Genomic DNA, 21535 nt, shown 5'->3' with positions numbered 1-21535 from the left:
TCAAGATCTCTCTCCCCTTTAATTTTGACCATATCTCATCTTTGTCTTCACAGAATCTGAATTTTACGATAATGTCCCGAGGCTTATTTGATCCTCCGTTCCTTAATCTACCTACACGATGGACCCTTTCAATTTTGGGGAATCCATCCTCTCCTCTGCCCAGGAGTGGATTAAATATATTTTTGACAATCTCTCTCAGGTCTTCTTGCTTGCTTTCAGGAACTGCACGTATCCTTAGATTTTGTCTGCGATTTCTATTTTCTTGATCTTCTAATTGATACAAGATTTTCCTCTGATTCTGATTAATTAATTTAATATGGTCTTTTACTCTTTCTATTTCTAGGGCTTGCTTTTCCATATTAGACTCCACTTCTTCCACTCTGTTTAATAGGTGGCCCAGATCTCCTCGCAATAAAGCAATTTCTGATTTAATTGCGACTTCAAGATTAGATAGCATTTCTCTCAGGACTTGCTGAGTTAGAGGCAAGTCTACTCCCTGGTGCTCACCATCTCTACTCAATTCCATTTCGCTTTCGGTTGTTAGATCCTCCCTTGAGTGTTCCCTACTTTTCTCCTGTTTTTTATCTTGACCCTTCTTTTTTCCTGTATTCGAGGGTATTTCTTCCGCCCCCTCTCCTTTTGGGCTTCCTCCTTGGGTCAAATATTGCTTAATTGTGCTGTCAGTTGTACTTTTTGGGGTTTTAAGGCCCCCTCTCCGCCCATTCTGTTTGGAGGATTTATTCATTTTATTGCACAAAGATTAAGGATTTTAAATTATCTCCCAATACGTGAGATGGGACCCCCACCACGTTGTGCCCTCCTTAGATAACACCTTCCACCCTCTCCTATACTCCTAGGTTTTAAGGGGGGGTCTTTTAAGACTGCACAATTAGGGTATAGGACTCCACCGCACTTATTGAAGCGAACATACAGGATAATTTGCTTTTTAGCCGGGCCAATAAGACCAAAAGAGCACACAGAGAGAGACACACACCAGCGGAGCCCCCTAGCCCGTTTTTACCACCTCATGTCCACCTCATATCAGATCATCAGATATTGAAGACAAAGAGAAACAGAAAAAAAAAAAAAAAAAGAAACATTGAATTAGATATCCCCCTCAGCCGCCGTGTCTTATTCTTTTTAGGGTCTGAGAAGAGTTTGCACTCCATATATTTAGTATAGTCCCCCACAGTGTTGCCCAAACAGGCTGGGATTTCAATTCAAGCCTCAAGTGAGATGTCATTACCATTGCAACTTTCCACAGATCCGCACTTGGGTTTTGCATAATCACACAGCTATTTTTGGAATACTCATTCACTCCCCTGACCCAGCACCTCTAGCAATGGCCACTCAAATACTTTTAAAACCTTCAACACAACTGCATGATCAAAACTACAAAATCCCAAAATCATCATTGCTTATCTGCTCCACGCTGCCATTTGGTTTCGATCTTCTCCTTCGTTTAGGGTTACGATGGTTAAGAGCCCTTCTCACCGCTATATACTAGCGGTGTCCCGAACGGCGAGGGGGGGAGAGAGAAAAGACAGCAGGGACACGGGGAGCCTGGATTATATCTTCGTCCTGCTTGTTTCCCATGCGGCTTCCAGCGGGGGGGGAGGGGGCCGGTCTCCGGAGCGGTGGCGTCTAAGATGAAGCCGGGATGGATGTTTCCTCCAGCTGGAGCCTCTCACTACTCCAGCTGTCCCTCGCACAGCACGCCATCCTCTCGCTCCGACCGGCTTCTAACTGCTTCCTCCCCCAGAACCTGCGTCCTACGTCATGACGCTAGCGCGTGTATGTGCGAAATTGGATGCTGTTAAAAACAAATTTAATTTGCATATATGTGAATCCATCCTTACTGCTTGTTCAAAATATGCATATACTTAATTGTTTAAAGTGAACCTTTTGGATATTTATCACTTATATTTTAAAATCTTCATTAAATCCCCAGGGGACCAAATGCATTTAGCACTTGGATCCATTCCCATCTGTCCTGCAGTTGCTAAGTAGACATGTGCGATTATTTTATTTTTTTTTTAACAAAAGTATGTGCGATTAGTTTCATATGAAACAAAAATTCGTAAATTCATACAAATACGAAATACAAATTTTTATGCATACGAATTCCGTACAAAATACGAAATTTCATTTACGAATTTCGGATCCAAATTCATAACAAAAATTCGTAATTAACGAAAAGTTAACGAATCTAAAAGTTAAAAACCCAGGAAGTCAGCACAGCACAGGGATGGTGGGAACCCCTCATAATGATAAATTCATCATAACTAAAATTCGTAATTGTTACGAAAAGTTCATGAACCTAAAAGTTAAAACCCCAGTAAGTCAGCACAGGGATGGTGGGAACCCTATGGGAATTTCTATGCTTACGAATTTCATATGAAATATGAATTTTTTTTAACGAATTTCGGATCCAAATTAACAGAAACATGACTGATGTTTTGTTCACCAATCAGAGGAAGTCAGCACAGCACAGGGATGGTGGGAACCCCTCATAATGGGCACAGCCGGTGTAAAGTCAGACCCGGGAACTCAGCACAGGGTTGGTGGGATCCCCACATAATGGACACACAGCAGGTGTACAGACCTGGGAACTCAGCACAGGGATGGTGGGAACCCTATGGGAATTTCTATGCTTACAAATTTCATACAAAATACGAAATTTCGTTAATGAATTTCAGATCCAAATTAACAGAAACATGACTGGTGTTTTGTTCACAAATGGTGAACTTCTGTGGAAGATTCTGGGCCTGTCCAAAGGAGTGATGAGTCCCTGTCTGCCTTTAGACAGAGGATTGTTGGAAAGCTGAAGCAGATTGAGAAAGAAGAGGAGAAATTGTTGATTTTGATGGCTGAATTTAGGAAGAAAAAACAAGTTTGTGCCAAATTATACAGCAAGAAAAGGCCGGCTCTGAGGCCTGAGTTGAAGGACTTGGAGCAAGCTGTTAAGAAGCAGAAGGAGCTGGTGAGCTCTCTGAAGGAGAACAGTGGCATATTTAAAGAAACATATAGGAATGAGGAGCGATTTAATCGCATGAGGAGAGGAGCCGCTTCCTGCATGGAAAGTGACCCCATCAGTGAGGAGATGCAGATACCAATAGACTCAGCAAAGAGTGAGAAAGTGGGCCCAGAGGATGAGCCCAGCTCTTCAACACCTCAGACATCTGCTGAGTCCTCAATGGCGGAGGCCTCTGTCCCCTTCCCTCCCCAGAAATGTGGAACATCTGAGCAGGAGGTTGAAGGTTCTGGTATGCTGGATTTCATCAATAAACTGGGGTGCAGTCCGGATACAGTTTCCCAGGATGGTGAGGAGAAGATGGACACCGTTCCTAGCCCTGTGGAAGAAAGACCTGTGGAGAGAGCAGGTGTAGGTACAGTGTGTGTGCAGGATGGTGGGAACTTTAATGACAATGGGCCTGCTGAGGGTTGTAGTACTACAGACAGTCAGCTCAGACCCATAGACAATATACAGCAAGCAATAACATCTGCTAATAACTGTCAGCTTCGGTCTGCAGAGAAGTCCATGAACAATACAGTGACTTTGCCTGGACCAGGCACAGCGGCTGTTCCTGTGAATGGTGGAGGAGATGCTGGGAGCGGTAGTGCTACAACTCTCCAGGAATCTACAGCAGCCAAGACTGTGGTGGATCCCAGGATTGAAGCTGAGTGTTCGGGGGAGGGGGTGGGTCCTGCCTCTGCTAATCAGAAGAATGCTATCCCACCTGATTCAGACTCTGCCAGCGGGTTTGAATGTGTCTATGAACAAGACTGCAAATGCTGGTGGTGGAAGAAAATCTTATGCTGGTGTTCCTGCCACAGGTTCTGGGAAGGGGGAGCAAGCAGGGAAGGAGAATGGGAACGTTCTATCTTCCTCCTTGTTCAAAAGGAGGAATGTTGTCCAGTTAAAATGGGAAGACAATGGAAACCCCCCACTTAGGACAGTGGTGGATAAAATCCTGCAGATGGCGTTTAGGCCTGCAGATATCTTCGCCCTGATCAGTCCGGCAGGTTCCTATGAGTATAATTTGTCCTTTATCCATCCGGAGTCTTTGGACATATTTTGGGAGAAGTATGAACACGTGTGTAGGGGCCTGCTGGACTGGAAAGGGCTCATCCCCAAGCTTATATCACGCCCGCCCCTCATTAAAATGGTGACAATTCTTGTCCGTAATGAATCCATACTCCAAGGTGATTTAACTGTATGGTTGAGGAGGTATGGGGGCATACTGAGCCCCCTAAAAAAGATTTTGGACGATTGGGGAATATGGACAGGGGGATGGTCTGTGCAGTTAAATTAAAGGGCATCTTGCATCCTCCTATCCAGTGATGAAGTGCTCTCTGTGTCAAGGTATAGGGCATTTGGCGAAGGACTGTAATATTATAAGGTGTAATCTGTGCAATGCAGTGGGACATCCTTACAGTCAATGTCCTGAGGCAATGCACAACAAGCCTGAGCTCCTGAAAGAGTTTTTCCGTCTGGACATGGAGGATGCTCAGAGCTCAGCAGCTGGAGTGCCTGTGAGTCCATCAGTGTCTGTGCCAATACCCAATGTGTCTGTCTCCCTAGTCTGTGGTGCCCCAGTCTGTGCCAATACCCAATGTGTCTCTGTCTCCCCAGTCTGTGCCAATACCCAATGTGTCTGTGTCTTCCCAGTCTGTAGGTAAGGTTTCAGTTGCCAAGAATGTGTCCAATCCTTCTGTGTATATGTCTTCTAAAATTACAGAGGCAGCAAGAGGTGCTGAGGCATGTGCATCAAGTGCGGTGCCAGTCCCCCTCCCCGCCGCTGCAGGGTCTCTGTTACGGGTCATGGGGTGCAGAGGAGTGGGGAGGATGGTGAAAAGGCTAGCCTGGTGGTAGATAAGGGAAGGGAGATTGGGGGGGGGTGAAGGGGAGGATAGGTGTGGGGAGGTTGTTGACTCTGTTTTGTCCGAGGATGATATGGAGTGGTTGGAGGATAAAGGGAAGAGGGGCAAAAGGAAGGAAAAAAAAAATAGGTACAGTTACCTTAAAGAGGAGGGCCGGTTATACAAAAAAAAAAAAAAGTCAGCAGCTGCAAACACTGCAGCTGCTGACTTAATCAACACACTCACCTGTCCAGGGTGCCCGCGATGTCGACCGCCCGAGGCCGACCCGTCCCTCGGCTCTCGGGTCCCGGTGCTGCCATTCCTTGTAAGGGAAACAGGCAGTGGAGTCTTACGGCTTCACTGCCCGTTTCCTACTGCGCATGCGCGAGTCCCGCAGCTACTGCGCATGCGCGAGTCCCGCAGCGCTTTCTGAATGGGACGCGCTGTGTTCTGGAACACACAGTTCCCAGAACACAGAGTGACTCATTACCCAGAAGACGCCGCGACGAAGACAGAAGACAGAAGATCTCCGCAGAGGAGGAAGAGGAAGATTAGGAGAAAGTGCCTAGCAACAGGCATTTCTGGTAAGTAAAAAAAAAAATTTTTTTTCATTTTTTTTTTTATATTTTTTTGTAATTTTTAATATTTTTTTTGTTTTCAGGGTGGCCCTCCACTTTAAGTCCTAAGGTTTTGCATTTAGAAAATAAGTTTGAGGTCCTGTCGGACGATGATGATGATGAGTGGGACTCGTTCAGTTCAGCATCCTCCATGGATGATGAGTGCCAGGGTGCAATGAAGGGCGCTGGTTCTCCAGGCAGAGGGAGTAGTCAGGCTAAGAAATGTCTGCCTCAACTACCCTAATGGCAGTTTCCACTCCGTTTTTATAAAAAGCTTCATGCATAGTGACGGTGATGTTCCTCAGTCTGGCTCTCCCGTAGGGATTATGTTGTACGCATTTTGGTTTGCACCATTTATTATGTTCTTGTTTTGTATAGTCATATTCATTTTTTTTGTAAATATGTTTTATTTATTTATTATGGTTTTATTGTATATAAGTTGTTGTTTGTAAGATTTTCAATAAACAAAATTAACCCCTTATAATGATAAATTCATCATAACGAACATTCGTAATTGTTACGAAAAGTTAACAAACCTAAAAGTTGAAAACCCAGGAAGTCAGCACAGCACAGGGATGGTGGGAACCCCTCATAATGATAAATTCATCATAACGAATTTTCGTTATTTTAAAAAAAAGTTTACGAATCTAACGTAAATTCGTATTTCATTGGAATCCGAATTGAATATCGTACACGAATTACAAAATACGTTTTTTTTCATACGGAGCGAAACAAAACACATTTTTTGACGGTGCCCATGTCTATTGCTAAGCAGTGTGGTTGGATACCACCCCTACCCTCATTCCCCACTACTCTTGTCTGACCATGCTGCTAGCAAGGTGTCAAATAAATAATAACGATGATTGACAGCGCACTGGAGATGAGAGACACCTTTTATTACACTAGGGGGTGGGGTCAGCTCCATTCACACAACAAGCAAAAGATCTGTCAGAGCTGGGTGGCTGTGTGTGAGCTATCTGCTGCTGCCGAGTATGTTTACAGGCTGACTGTTTACTACTGAATGTTTAAATGAGTAATTATCATCGTGGGGCTGTGTGATAGATCTGCAGACTGCAGCTGTTAGTAAACATACATTGCAATGGCAGATCTATCACACAGCCCTGTATCGTCATCTGTTCATCCACAATTTCAATACTATTCAGTGATTGCTGCAGTACATGCGATATATCTACTGATGCTGTGTATGTTTACTAACAGCTACAGATCTACCACATAGCTCCACCAGCACTGACTGTTTATTTACAATAGTAAAAAGGTCAGCCAGCGCTGCAGAGTTAGATCACGTAGCCCGTCAGTACTGATTGATCATTTACTATTGAATATGAGAATGAAGAGATAGCACTGTACTATTCACAGTACGAATGTTAGAGAGAGGCCAGTGACTACAGTGTCGATGATCCCTCATAGGAACACCCATAAATTGGGGTTCAACCTGTGGTGGAGCTACAGCCAGCACTGACAGAAGGGGCTATTGGTCAGCACAGGATCAAGTGCTACATGCACTTTGTCCCCTGGAATATTTAATAAAGATTTTAACAATACAGTTACATGAACTGGACAAAGAAAAAGATAAACAGTTTTCAAAATGAATATCTTAGTAGTTGTTTAAGGTTCTTGAATAATGAACCAAAGAAGAGAACTAAGTTTTCTGTTTAATGAGGCTCATACTTCTGGATTTCAACTGGACTATTTCACAACAACTGTATATATTGTCATACAAAATGTACAGTCTTGCTGTCTTGCCCTTCAGCAGATTTCAGTTTTGTAGGATAGAGCAAGCTGTTTTCTCTCCCCCAGTCTGGTCATACATCTGTCTCTGGAAATTTCCGCAGTCATGCTTAAACTCTCATTTTACTTTAACTCGTTTTCTACAGTGTTTCAACACAGCAGGATATCAGTCTCCATATACATGATGAGTACTTCTTTGTAAAAATGGAACTCCAAATACTTCAGACATCCTTGGCAAACCCATCTTGCTGAATTCGTTTTACCTTTTGTCAAAGTACAAAAAAACCTGCAACGATTGCACAAATCTCTACAGCATAGAAGCTGAACGCATGTTTTGATGATATGTCACCCTATAAGCTGTATCAATGAAGTGCTGGTGGTATGGAGTGGTACACATTCCCAACTGTGCAAATGTATGAGTGTTTTAAATGTAATCAGCATAACTGTTTTTAGATATTTATTCAGAAAGTACTAAAGTACCAGCATGATAGCCAGGCAACTAAAATTGGCTAGACTTCATATTTTTTCAGTACAGGTTTCCTTTTAACATCCAGTTGTCTGCTGTGGAATATGGAGAAATCAAACTTTTTCTTCCATTGGTTGAATTTTTGAAGTAAAAACAGGGCTGCACAGAGCGAGGGTGGAAAACTGCCCCCCCCCCCCCCACCAATACCACCAGCCCACAACTCCCTCCTTTCGGATACCTCAAGCCTCTCCCACACCATTTTGGGTGAAGAAGGGGATCGGGCCTAATAATGGCATATGTCAAATTGTTTGTAATATTTGTGGCATGCAATGAAATAGTAAAAATGTTTGTGGTACACTGCAGGGGACTGAAAATTTTAGAACCGGTTTTTGAAATATTGGGCTAACAGTGGTGAAGTAAAACATTTCCTCAGGTTGGTGATGTCAGTGAAAGGAAAACAATGTTCCTGCATCATATGTGTCACTGAAAAGAAAACCAACCTATGCATTCTCATCCTCAATAATCGCTTTTTTTTGGTTTGGATTCTGGTTTGTTCAGCTTTGTTTTTACCTTTTTGTTTTTGTGTTATTTTGCTTTTTAGTTCTGTTTCTGTGATTTTGTGATCGCTGGACACTATATATACACCCGGGACCCTGGTGTAGTGGGTAGCACTCACACCTAGCAGTAAAAAGGGTCGCTGGTTCCAATCCCAACCACGACACTACCTGCCTGGAGTTTGCATGTTCTTCCTGTGCCTGTGTGGGTTTCCTCTGGGTACTCCGGTTTCCTCCCACACTCCAAAGACATGCAGGTAGGTTAATTGGCCTCTGTCCAAAATTGGCCTAATATATGAATGGAGACCTTGTATTGTGGGCTCGTTGAGGGTAGGGACCAATGTGAGTGTGCAATGTACAGGGGTAGGGACAATTGTAGACACTCAGGTTTAACTGGATGGACTGGTGTATTTATTCAACCTTACTAACTATGTAACTATATATATATAACAATTTTTGATCATTAAAAAAAAAAAAACTTTTTTTTGTATCCCCCTTCCCTTTTTTTGGATTGCATAGTTTTTATTTGGATTTTTTATTAAATGAATTTTTCTCACTTTTGAAATGAACAGACTTTTCCCGCCCGGAGAAAAGTCCGCTCATTTTGAGGGTGTCTCCAGGTAGCCGGGGCCAGCGAAGGAGGCGTCGCTGGCCCCATCATCTGGTATGGACTTAAAGGGGAACCTCTACGCCGAAAAATCCGCATGGGGTCCCCCCCAGGTCCATATCAGACCCTTATCCGAGCACGCTACCTGGCCGGCCAGGAAAGGGGGTGGGGACGAGCGAGCGCCCCCCCTCCTGAGCCATACCAGGCCACGTGCCCTCAACATGGGGGGGTGCCTTGGGGAAGCTGGGGCCACGCGGCCCCCCACCCCAAAGCACCTTGTCCCCATGTTGATGAGGACAAGAGCCTCTTCCCGACAACCCTGGCCGTTGGCTGTCGGGGTCTGCGGGCGGGGGGCTTATCGGAATCTGGGAGCCCCCCGATCCCGGCCCCCCACCCTATGTGAATGAGTATGGGGTACAATGTACCCCTACCCATTCACATGTGAAAAAAGTAAAAAAAACACAACACACAAGGGTTAAAATAGTTTATTGCACAGCTCCGGGGGTCTTCTTCCGTCTTCGGGGGTCTTCTCGCCGGACTCCTCCGCTATCTTCTGCTCTTTTGCTAGCTCTTTCACTAGCGGAGGAGCCCGGCTTTCTTCTTCGCCGCCGCCCTCTTCTTCCGACTTTGGGGGTCTTGTCCCCCTCTTCGGGGGTCTTGTGCCCCTCTTCGGTTCTTCTTGCCGGGCCACCGCGCCTTCTTCTAGCTCTTTTACAGGCGGTGGCCCGGTCTTCTGCCGCCGCTGCCGCCGTCTTCTGTTCTTCTGTTCTTCTCTTCTTCTCTCCTGGAGATGTTGCCTCGTCGCAGTCTCCAGTCACAATGACAGAGAAGCGGCGCGCGGCAACTTATATAGGGACATCACCGGATGATGTCCCTGCCCATTATGATGTCACAGTCCCAGAGGATGCTGGGACTGTGACATCATAATGGGCGCAGACATCATCCGGCGATGTCCCTATATAAGTAGCCGCGTGCCGCGTCCCTGCCATTGTGACCGGAGACCGTGACGAGGCAATCTCCAGAAATGAAGAACAGAAGAAGGCGGCATTCCGATTCCAATAAGCCTCCCGCCCGCAGACCCCGACAACCAACAGCCAGGGTTGTCGGGAAGAGGCCCTTGTCCTCATCAACATGGGGACAAGGTGCTTTGGGGTGGGGGGGCCGCGTGCCCCCCTTTCCCCAAGGCACCCCTGGTACGGCTCAGGAGGGGGGGGGGCGCCCGCTCGTCCCCACCCCCTTTCCTGGCCAGCCAGGTAGCATGCTCTGATAAGGGTCTGATATGGACCTGGGGGGACCCCCACACCGATTTTTCGGCGTAGGGGTTCCCCTTTAAGTCCATACCAGGTGATGGGGCCAGCGACGCCTCCTTCGCTGGCCCCGGCTACCTGGAGACGCGCTTAAAATGAGCAGACTTTCCTCTGCGTGTGTGGGCGAGTCCGTTCATTTCAAAAGTATATCTCATGCCACGTACACACATAGCAGACTATCCGGCGGACTTAGTCTGGCGGACTTTGCGCCGGACTATCCGCCGGACTTTCCGAACGAGCTACTTGCCCACACACGGCACTTTTTCAGCGGACTATCCGCCATACTTTTGAAATGAACGGACTCGCCCACACACGCAGAGGAAAGTCTGCTCATTTTAAGCGCGTCTCCAGGTAGCCGGGGCCAGCGAAGGAGGCGTCGCTGGCCCCGGCTACCTGGAGACGCGCTTAAAATGAGCAGACTTTCCTCTGCGTGTGTGGGCGAGTCCGTTCATTTCAAAAGTATGGCGGATAGTCCGCTGAAAAAGTGCCGTGTGTGGGCAAGTAGCTCGTTCGGAAAGTCCGGCGGATAGTCCGGCGCAAAGTCCGCCAGACTAAGTCCGCCGGATAGTCTGCTATGTGTGTACGTGGCATGAGATATATTTTTTTATTTTTATGTACTGACTTTGCACTTTAATTTGTTATATATAAACTTTCAAAAGCTTTCCCCTTTTTTTGATGATACACAGGCAATTATCAGAGTGTTGGAGAAACTTTGTCTCAGATCTTTTGCACATTTTGTACCTTCTTGCATATTTTTTGAATTTTTTTGCACATTAAGCACTTAATGCACTTTGGAAAATTTTGTGTTTGCACAAACTTTGGACTTTAACTCATATGGTTCACTGGATGATAATTGTATTTTCCCTGTGTAACCATACAATGTGAATTAGTGGAAGGATTCAGCAGTGTTGAGATATAATACTTAATGCTTCACACATATATATTTACTATTAGTTTTAGAATTATTTTCATTTATTTTGCCTATTTTGATAAAAATAGTCCAGGGAACATAGATGCAAAGGTCGGTCGAACTGAGTGACGGCCCTGAGTATATGGTGTGGATATATACCATAAGGGAGCACTCTGGGTGTATAATCTGGGCGGATATATTGCAATATATAATACCAGTAGTCAGTTCTTTTTTTTTTTTCCATAATAAATTTATTGAAATACAAAAATATAAGTGTACATTAATCACAGACATGTGCAACACTTTTAGCAGAAAATAGTCAGATAAGAAAGTACAATATTAAAGTTAAGGAGTTCCCTTAGCTAGACAAGAATCAACTCCCTGATGGTAACCCTGCAGGTGAGGGAGTTATCTAAAGAAAGGGTAAAAACCTTACATTCACCGTAGAGCCTTATGTAGTAGGGTGCCATAAGTCAGGGGAGGGTTCAAACTTCAAAAAGGGGACGGAAGAGCAAGAGAGAAAAGAAAGAGAAGAGAAGAGAGAGGGGGGAAGAAAGAGAAAAAAAAAAAAGGGGGGGGGGGGAAATCCCCAGGGGGGGAGGGGGGAGGCGGGGAAAACTTAGAGGGAGAAGGGAAGGGTAAAAAAGGGGGGGGGGGGGGCTATTGAAGGACAGGGAGGTAGGGGGGGGGGGGAATGACATTATGTTGACTCTCTTCTGTTATCAATAGTCGTTCTCCAGTACGGTCTGCTCATGAGGGTCAAAAGGCCTTCAGTCCAATCGCCACAGATTCCACTATTCAAGGGCTATATGTTCGGAAACGTGGTGTCGTTTTAAAGTGAATCCAACATGCCCACGTGTTCGTGAATTTTGTAATTCGTTCCTGGGAAATGTGGACTAGTTCCTCTAGCTCTTCTATTTTAGAGATCCGCCGGAACCATTCTCCCACCGTGGGAGTGTGTGTCGATTGCCAATGTACCGGAATGCATAATCGAGCCGCGTTTACTAGGTGCATAGCTAGTGACTTAAAGTAAGTGTGTTTGGGTAGACTAGAGTGGTGTAGCAAGTATTGAGCTGGGGAGTAATCCAGCGTATATGTGGTGATGTGTGCAATAAGTCCATGGACCTCCTTCCAAAAAGGTTGTAAAGCCTCACAGGTCCACCAAATGTGGAGCATCGTTCCCTCCGCCCTGTCACATCTCCAGCACCTATCCGGGATTGCTGGGGAGATTCTGTGCAAGAGCGTAGGGGTCCTATACCACCGCGTCGCAATTTTATAGCAGTTCTCTTGAATAGCTACATTGAGAGAGCCTCTGTGAATATATTCGTTGACAAGTGACCAGTCACCGTCCGTAAGGGAAATTCCCAACTCCCTTTCCCAAGCCGTGTGCACCACATCTGATGTTGTCGGCCTGTCCTCAGCGAGTATAGCATAGATAGACGCGATCAAGTGTCTTTGCGGGGGAGGTTTTGAGCAGAGTAGTTTGAAAGGGGTCAACTGTCTTGTCCAGGTCCCCGTCGGGGCTTGGGAGCATAAGAAATGTCTTATTTGCCTATAAGTCCAGAATGGAAAGGAGTTGGAGCGGGATACAGCTACCAAGTCCTCGTAGGTATGAAGGGACCCCTGTGCAAAGAATTGGCTCGCTAGAACCTTAGCGTGTGGCCAAACTCGTCCTAAAAAGTCATTGGACATTCCGGGCGTAAAATCGGAATTGTTCCTTAACGAGGTAAGGGGACCGGGGGCTGAAGATAAGGTGCCATTTTTAGTTGCCTGTCTGAAAGCTGCCAGGGAAGGGCCAATAAGGGGGTGCGTGAAGACCTCCATTGGCCAATGTCGTGGCATTATCCAAGGTAAAGATTCAAGTGGGTCGCGAATAAGTGATTTCTCCAGGGACACCCAGATTTTCCCCATCCCATGTACATTCCAATCGACCAAACGTGTAAGATGGGTCGCTAAGTAATATTTGTAGAGGTCCGGCAGACCAATGCCTCCTCTTGATTTCAGACAAGTAAGGCGCTGGTAGCTAATGCGTGGGGGGCGTTCCTCCAAAGGAACATGGAAGCTGCTCTCTTAAAAGCTGCAAAAAATGAAGCCGGTATTTTGATCGGGATGCTCCGCAGAAGATAGAGAAGGCGCGGCAGAGTTATCATCTTCAGTAGGGCTGAGCGTCCAAACCAAGATACGTTAAGGTTTTCCCAATCTCTTAGATCCTGTTGGGCTCTTTTAAGAGCTACCAGAAAATTCGCATTGTACAACTCGTCTAGGTTGGCCGTAATTTGAATACCCAGATACGTGATAGCTTTTTTGTTCCAAGCGAATGGAAATGAGGCTTCACATCCCTCTACCTCATGTCGTGGCAGGGAGACATTCAACGCGTTTGATTTAGTATAATTAATTTTCAAATTGGATATTTTCCCAAAGTCTTCCAGATTCTGTAAAAGGTTGGGTAGCGAGATACGTGGGGCAGACAGGGAGAGAAGTATGTCGTCCGCAAAGGCGGCAACCTTGTATTCTCTATCGCGGACGGTAAGGCCTTTGATATTGGGGTTACTATGGATTTGATTAAGAAAGGGTTCCAGCGAAAGTACGAATATTAGGGGGGATAAGGGGCAGCCCTGACGGGTACCGTTGCGGATGTTGAAGGCGCTCGACAGGTGGCCATTAATGCGCACTCTCGCGGTTGGAGAGGAGTAAAGCGCCATGATGTGGGCCAACATGTGAGGGCCGAGTCCAATTGTCCTCAAAACCTCCCGCATGTAGTCCCAGGCCACCGTGTCGAACGCCTTCTCTGCATCCAATGATAAAAAAAAACCCTGGGTGCCCGAAGTCTTACACCAGTGGTGAAGATTCAGCACTCTGATAGTATTATCCCTGGCCTCCCTGCCGGGGACGAAGCCGACCTGGTCCAGGGATATGAGATTGGGAAGGAACAGGGACAGTCTATTAGCTAGCAGCTTAGCGTATAATTTGGTGTCTACATTGAGGAGGGATATAGGTCTGTAATTTGGAACCTGAGTTGCGTCCTTACCTTCCTTCGGTATAACAGTGATATGGGCTTCTAACATGTGGCCAGTAGCTACATTGGGAGAGGCTAAGTAATTAAAGGCTGATACCATCTCACGAGATAATGCTGGAAAAAAACACTTATAATATTGGAGTGTAAACCCGTCTGGGCCCGGGATCTTACCCGTTTTCATTTGTTTAAGCGCAGTCTGGAGCTCCGCTAAGGATAGAGGGCGTTCCATTTCCTCCGTTTGTTCCCTAGAGAGGGTGGTGGGGCAATATTGTGATAGGAACTCTCTAATGATTTCCAGTCTCCTGTCATCTTGGGTAGGGCGATGGTTCCCTGAGTTCAGGTCATATAGGCCCATGTAGTATTTCTCGAACTGTCTGGCTATGTCCTCATTTTTAGAATAGGGGGTACCGTGCTTATCTCTAATCTGATGAATAATGTTAGAGGGTCGTGAGTTCCGCACCGCCCGCGCCAAGAGTTTTCCGCACTTATTACCGTGTTCGTAAAACACTCGGTGGTTGAGAACATATTGCCGTCTCGTACGTTTACCTAATTCTTCCAGCAATAAAGTGCGAGTTAATGTCAATTCCTGGAAGGAACGTTGCGAAAGGGAAGATTTGTGGGAAGCCTCCAGTCGTTTGATTTTGTCCGTCAAACGTTGTATGGTCTCCTGCGTCTGGCGTTTGACCTTAGCCGCTTGTGCCAATAATTCCACACACTTGTGAGCCTCCCATAAGGTAAGTGGGGAGAGAACCGGGTTGGCATTTTCCTTAAAATATGTGAGGATTTGAGAGTGCAAGTGCGCCTTAAATCCTGCATCCTTGAGCAGGGCCGAGTTCAAACGCCATATCTTAGTTCTAGGTGTGTGTGTCGGAAAGGTCAGGGTGACTGAGATTGGGTGGTGGTCAGATAAGTACATGGGGTCTATTGTCGCGTGCGAGAGGTAAGTCAAGTCTGGTTGAGATAGGAAGAAATAATCTATGCGTGAATATTTTTGGAAGGGGGCAGAATAGAACGTGAAGTCCCTACCCGAGGGGAATAGGGTGCGCCATGTATCATGTAGGGACAGGTTCTGTAATTGTAATTTAATCTGACGTAGGGCTCGATACGTCAACGTGGAGGTGCCCGAGGAAGTATCAATCTCTGGGGTCAGGGGTATATTAAAATCCCCCCCTAGAAGGAGAATACCTTCCTTAAAAGAAAAAACGAGCTCACAAATTTTCCTGAAAAAGGATACCTGATGGACATTCGGGGCGTAGATATTAGCTAGCGTCAGTGGCTTAGAAGCGTAGTACCCTTTAACAAAGACGTACCTACCTTCGGCATCTATTAGGGAGTCTTTTATTTGGAACGGAGCATGTTTAGATATAAGTATAGAGGTGCCTTTTGTCTTTGATGTGGGGTTTGTGGAGTGCACTACTGAGCGGTATATATCATTAGTAAGCTTCGGGACGGAGTCCGAACGGAAGTGGGTTTCCTGGAGGAAAACAAATTGAGCCTTCTGTTTGGACATAGCAGACAAGACTTGAGAACGCTTTTCCGGTACATTGAGACCTTTAACGTTAAGAGACACACACTTCAGGGAAAGACAGCCATGGGTCTTCCTATTGTTTTGCATGATGCTGAGGGGGACACCACACAGAGTTTAAGAGGTCTCGTCTCCCTCCTATGAACCAGGAGTAAACCGCTTACACCCTGATAAATGGACTGGAGAACGAGCTACTGTAATTTCAAAAGAAGGATAACGGAATGGTAGGGTTAGGTACGGAGGGTCGAAGGGGAAGGGGAGTACCTGAGGAGAGAACGAAAGAAGAGAAAGAAAATAAATAAATAAATAAAAAGGGGGGGGGAGGGGGGAAAAGGATAGAAAAGAAGAGCTAGAGGGAAGGAGAAGGAAAGACCACGGACTCCGAAGAGAGTAGCTCAGTCGATGGGGGGGAGGGGAGAGACCCAGATGTTGGGTGCTAGAGGGGGTAAAGCACGGGAAGGTGGGGAATAGATAGAAGAGAGAATACCAGAGGCGGACGCAGAAATACTAATCCACCTGGGAAAGAGAAGGCTGGTTGGTCAGCTAGTTCTTGTATCAAACCGCTGCAGGGGGGCAATGAGAATAACGGGACTCATTTACTACTGCTGCGATGCCGAGGCACTAGGCATGTAACGGTTAGTGGGGGGACCATTAACACAGGAGACATATTCGGGCCAACCGCACCATCTTTATCAATTAGGCAGTATAACCATGTGTCGGGTAATCCTGTCTATCTATAAGTCGGGATGTTTATAGAGCCAGCACATGCTATACTTTTCAAATCTGACAACTAATACTATTCCCGTGGGGCAACTCTAACACAGCGTACCAATCGAACCCAAAAAAAAACAGGAGCTAAACAAAGCATCACGTGAACCCCAAGGACATGAGCGACAATCGAAGGTTCACTACGGATCCCCCATGCCGGACCCCCGCATGTTCAGTGTTGAGCCAAATACAGTCAGAAATGTGAAATTTCTAATGGGTCACCTGATTTTGGAAAGCAGAGGTCTGGCATCAGGGGTCGGCACGAAGCTCCTAAGCAACCTCGAAACCTGAAAAACAAAAAAGGGGGAACAAAAACAACAGCAGGTCAAGGGTAACCACCGTATGCGTGTAGCATTATGGGATCGTATCAAATGCTATACCGCCAGCCATGTAGTCCAGACCATACATTACCAATGGCACAAGATGATTCTTGCAAACAGGGTAGGTCGGCAACACATGCACAGCTAATAATGGCCGGCGTCCTCTGAAGCAGTCAGGATAAAGACTCCCATGGAGACTAACAAAACAAAAACATGAATACAACAACATAGTCAGCGCCTGGGAGAATGAGTTAATCCTGTGAGAGAGCAGCATACAATCACTCATGGGGTCACCCAAGGATCCAGGTTCATCACTCCGGGGAAGTCTGGAGTACGGGGCCAGTTGTCCATACGTCCTTGATGGATGATAGCTGGTGTCCTTTTCAAGTATCTAGGCTAGAGGCTCCCATAATAACTTTCAGAAGAGAAACGAAAAAAAAAAAGAAAAAAGAAAAAAAAGAAAAGCAACAAACACAGTCCGCTTCTGGGAGGGTGAGTCAAGCCTGCGGCAGTTCAGTGTATAAACCTTGAACACTTCAAAAAGGACAAACGTTACTAATTCCGATTATTTACTGGGGCCCAGAGCCAATAAGAGGATCATGCTTCCGAGCGTTCCCTGCGGGGGGTAATCGGTAGTCCAGGGCTCCGCTGGTTCAGGTCTCGGCGGGACACATGGGCCCCAGGAGAGGAAGGATTCGATCGCCGCCTTCTGGAGCGCTGTCTTTGCGCTTTGGGAGAGAATGCGTGTGACACTGGACGCCATGGTTCCGTTGGGAAATGAAAGACACTCCAGTCGGGGAGATCCGGGATAGGCAAATCAAGTTGCTCACAGAAGGATTGTAGATCATCTGGCGAGCGTAAGAGCGCAGTGCGACCCCTGGCGGAAGCTGATAGGCAGAATGGGAACTTCCATCAATATTGTATATTACGGGTTCTCAGCAGGTCTAGCAGAGGGTGCAGTGCTCGTCTGCTTTGTAATGTGGTGGGTGATAAATCTTGGAAGAGTTTCACCTCTGCGCCATTGTACATTATCCGACCCCTCTCCCTGGCTTTCCTCAGAATCTCCTCTTTCAATGGGAAATTAACGATGCAACAGATCACATCTCTCGGTGGTTCATTGTCCCGGGGGGGAGGCCGGAGAGCTCTATGAAGCCTCTCCATTTCTATTGGGGAATCTGCAGGGCGGTCAAGCAAGTCATTAAAGATCGCACAGATTGTTTGCGGGAGAGACCCCGCTTCTATGCCCTCGGTTACACCTCTGACCCTCACATTATGGCGGCGACCCCTATTGTCGAGGTCCTCGACTTGGCGGTGCAGGTCAAAGAGGTAGGTCAGTTGGGCGTCATAAGTATGCTGTACTTGCCTTATGGCTGCTGTGTGTAGTTGCGTGGTCTGCTCCACGTCCGCGAGCCTGGTAGCTACCGCTTGTATGTTTGTCTTCAAGTCCAGGATAGCTGCCGAGAGAGTCTTGGTGATATCCGAGGCCACTCTCTGTAGATCCGCAAGGCTCACCGACGGATGAGGGAGGTGAGGCGGTGATTCGCCTACGTCGGAGCGCGGGTCTGAACTGGCGCTCGGTGATCCAGGGCCTTGGGCCCGTTGTGCCTCGTGGCTGTCTGAACGGAGGGTACGGAACAGCTCCGGGATGTTACGGCTGAGCTGCGTTCCGGTCTCCCTCGGTGTCTGGGACGATGCGGCGTTCCTATTCGACTTGCCCATGGTGAAAAGGCGTTGTGGTTCCCTGCGATGGCTAAAATAAGTCCTCGGCATGCAGGAGCTCTCGATCTAAGCAGCCATCTTCGAGTCCGGCCAAGCCACGCCCCCCCAGTAGTCAGTTCTTATCACCGGAGAAAATGTACTAATCTGATCCTCCCGGCCTGTAGAGGGAGAGGATTTGGGAACTTTTTCCCCCCTTTCCTTCTCTGCATTTACTGAGTGTGTATAAGTTTATGGTAGCGCCTTAGGCCCTTTCATCTTTCTATATATAACACATGAAACTGTGTAATAAACCGCATGATTTGTGATGGGTTATTACTGTTTTTTTCTTTTTGAGGTGGGTTTTTATAGTGTTTGAAGGCTTTAGACACTAAAGGAGGTGGACAACCTTTCTCAAGGAATTTAGTAATGAGGAACTCTACCTGGCTGTCAAAATCAATGTCCCAGGTAAAACTATTTTGAATTCTGTGGAATTTACTTTTTTGCAATATTGTTAATCCATTTAGGGTGGTGGCAGCTTCTGTAGTGGAGAAATGAATTACCGGCTGTAGGTTTAATGTAATTAAATGCATGAATAGCAATAGAATCATGACAAAGCTCCAGATCCAGAAAAGACAGTTTTTCTGGGTCTGTGACATGGGTAAAGGAGATCCCCAGTGAGTTGGTGTTACAATAGGATAGGAATTGGTCCACACTGTCAATGGAGCCATCCCAGATGATTATTATATTGTCAATATACTGTCCATAATAAACGACCTGGGAGGCAAAATGGTTTTGGTCACTAACATGCTCTAATTCCCAGAGGCCCATTGCTAAAATGGGGTAGCTAGGGGCAAAATTAGCCCCATGGTTGTGCCATTAGATTGCAGATAAAATTGTCCAATAAAAATAATTATGGTGTAAACAAAAAGCAGTGGCATCTAATATGAACTGGGCTTGCCTGGGATTAATCCACGGGTCCTTACCAAGAAAATATTCTATGGCCCTTAGTCCTACTTTATGTGGTATTAGTGTGTAAAGAGATGATACATCTAGGGAGAGCCACCTGTAAGTTGGTTCCCAGGTGTATGGTTGTAGCATATGTAGGGGAGGTGTACCATCTCTGATATATGAGGGTAAGTTTGGCGCTAAGGGTTGAAGGAATTTGTCTATATACATGGTGAAGCTGCTCGTTACACACTCCATTGAGGCAACTATGGGGCATCCAGGTGGGTTTTCTAGATTTTTGTGGACCTTGAGCAAATGATAAAAGTATTGTGTTTTATAAAAACTTTTTTTGAGAAAAGATGACTCTATTTTTGTAATGATACTATTTGAGAGTGCTGCATTTGTTAATGCTGCTGCTTCCAGTGAAAAAGATGGGAGGGAAACTCTAGGGAGTTATTGTTTTAAATATAAGAATCTGATAATAATCTTGTGGCCTTTAGGATGTATGTTTGTCCTGGATCACAATTTTGCCTCCTTTGTCGTCTGATTTTATGATTATGTTATTGTTACTGGCCAGATCCTCTAAAGGGAATTAGATTGGGTGTTGTACATATTAATAAAATCCAAATATACAACTTCGTAGAAAGTCTGTATATATGGACTTTTTTATGTACGGGGTTAAAATTTGACTTCGGCCTAAGGTTGGTATGCTGGACTGGTGGTTAGGTCAAATAATGCTTGGACAATTTTTCGATGTCATCATGATGGCTTTCCATGTATAATTTCTCCAGATCATTAAGAGTTGACAAATCAACATCTTTCATAGATGTTTCTGGATGAGGAGAGTGAACTTGTTGGTACCTCAGGTATCCCTGGTGAAGGGTATGTGTTTAAAATGTGTTTTAAAATCTTTTATCAGTCAGTTCACATATTAATTTATTCAGGTCTTTAAATCGCAAAAACGGATTAGGATAGACCGTTGGGGCAAAGGTCAAGGCTTTGTGTAATAATAGTATTTTGTAGGGGGACAGGGCATGTGAAGATAAATTAAATATTTTTATGGTTTCTGGATTTTTTCTGGTCTTATTTCTACCTCTGCCCCCCTCTCCTTCCTCTTCTGTGTGCTTTCTTTTTGACACACTGGATGGGGGGCAAGATACTAAAAAACCTTCATCAGTAGTAGGTACTAAGGTGTGAAATGTGGCTGGGGCTGTGAGATGTGGGTGGGGCAGATAAAATTTGTATGGGGTGAGAGTCTACATCTCTAGGTTGATTGGTGCCTGATGGAGGGGAAGGGGGGGAGGGGGGTTACTGGTACTTGCTATAGTTGGCGCATCTGTGGATTTTTTCTCATGTACAATTGTTGTAGCTAGACTAGGAGTAGCTACAGGTAGAGCAGAGCGTCGGACTTGATGTCTATTATTTATTCTTGCAGGTTTAGGGGTAAGTACAGGGGGAAGATGTCCAGGGACAGGGGGAGTATTATTTTGGTGATTCCACGAGTTGTTAGAAGATGTGGGAGGGAGTGGATGCCATTTGGACCAGCATTCCATATGTGGTACAGGAGACTCATGAGCAATAGCATTAGATTTTTTCCAACAAAAAACTCTGTTGGTATTATAATCTCTAACATAACACCTGAATTTCCCAATTTTAGAAGAGATAAGGTATTTCTTTTAATTTCTTTTACATTTTTCTTCATCCCCTCTCCACGTACCCACTCACCCCCCTCTCCATGTACCCTTCCCCCTCCCACCCTTGATCCTTGTATAACAGTGTAAATTTGCTGTCCCCTCAAAATAACTCAACACACAGCCATTAATGTCTAAAAAGCTGGCAACAAAAGTGAGTAAACCCCTAAGTGAAAATGTCCAAATTGGGCTCAATTAGCCATGTGTCACATGACTTGTTAGTGTTAAAAGGTCTCAGGTGTGAATGGGGAGCAGGTGTGTTGAATTTGCTGTTATCGCTCTCACTCTCTCATACTGGTCACTGAAAGTTCAACATGGCACCTCATGACAAAGGTCTCTCTGAGGATCTGAAAAAAAACAATTGTTGCACTACATAAAGATGGCCTAGGCTATAGGAAGATTGCCAAGACTCTGAAACTGAGCTACAGCACGGTGGCCAAGACCATACAGCGGTTTAATAGGACAGGTTCCACTCATAACAGACCTCGCCATGGTCGAC

This window comes from Lithobates pipiens, unplaced genomic scaffold (genome assembly GCF_037356315.1).
Source record: "Lithobates pipiens isolate NorthernLeopardFrog02 unplaced genomic scaffold, aLitPip1_a1.2 Scaffold_18, whole genome shotgun sequence".
Classification (NCBI taxonomy): Eukaryota; Metazoa; Chordata; class Amphibia; order Anura; family Ranidae; genus Lithobates; species Lithobates pipiens.
The sequence above is the reverse complement of the archived record's forward strand: the minus strand, read 5'-3'. Positions refer to the sequence as shown.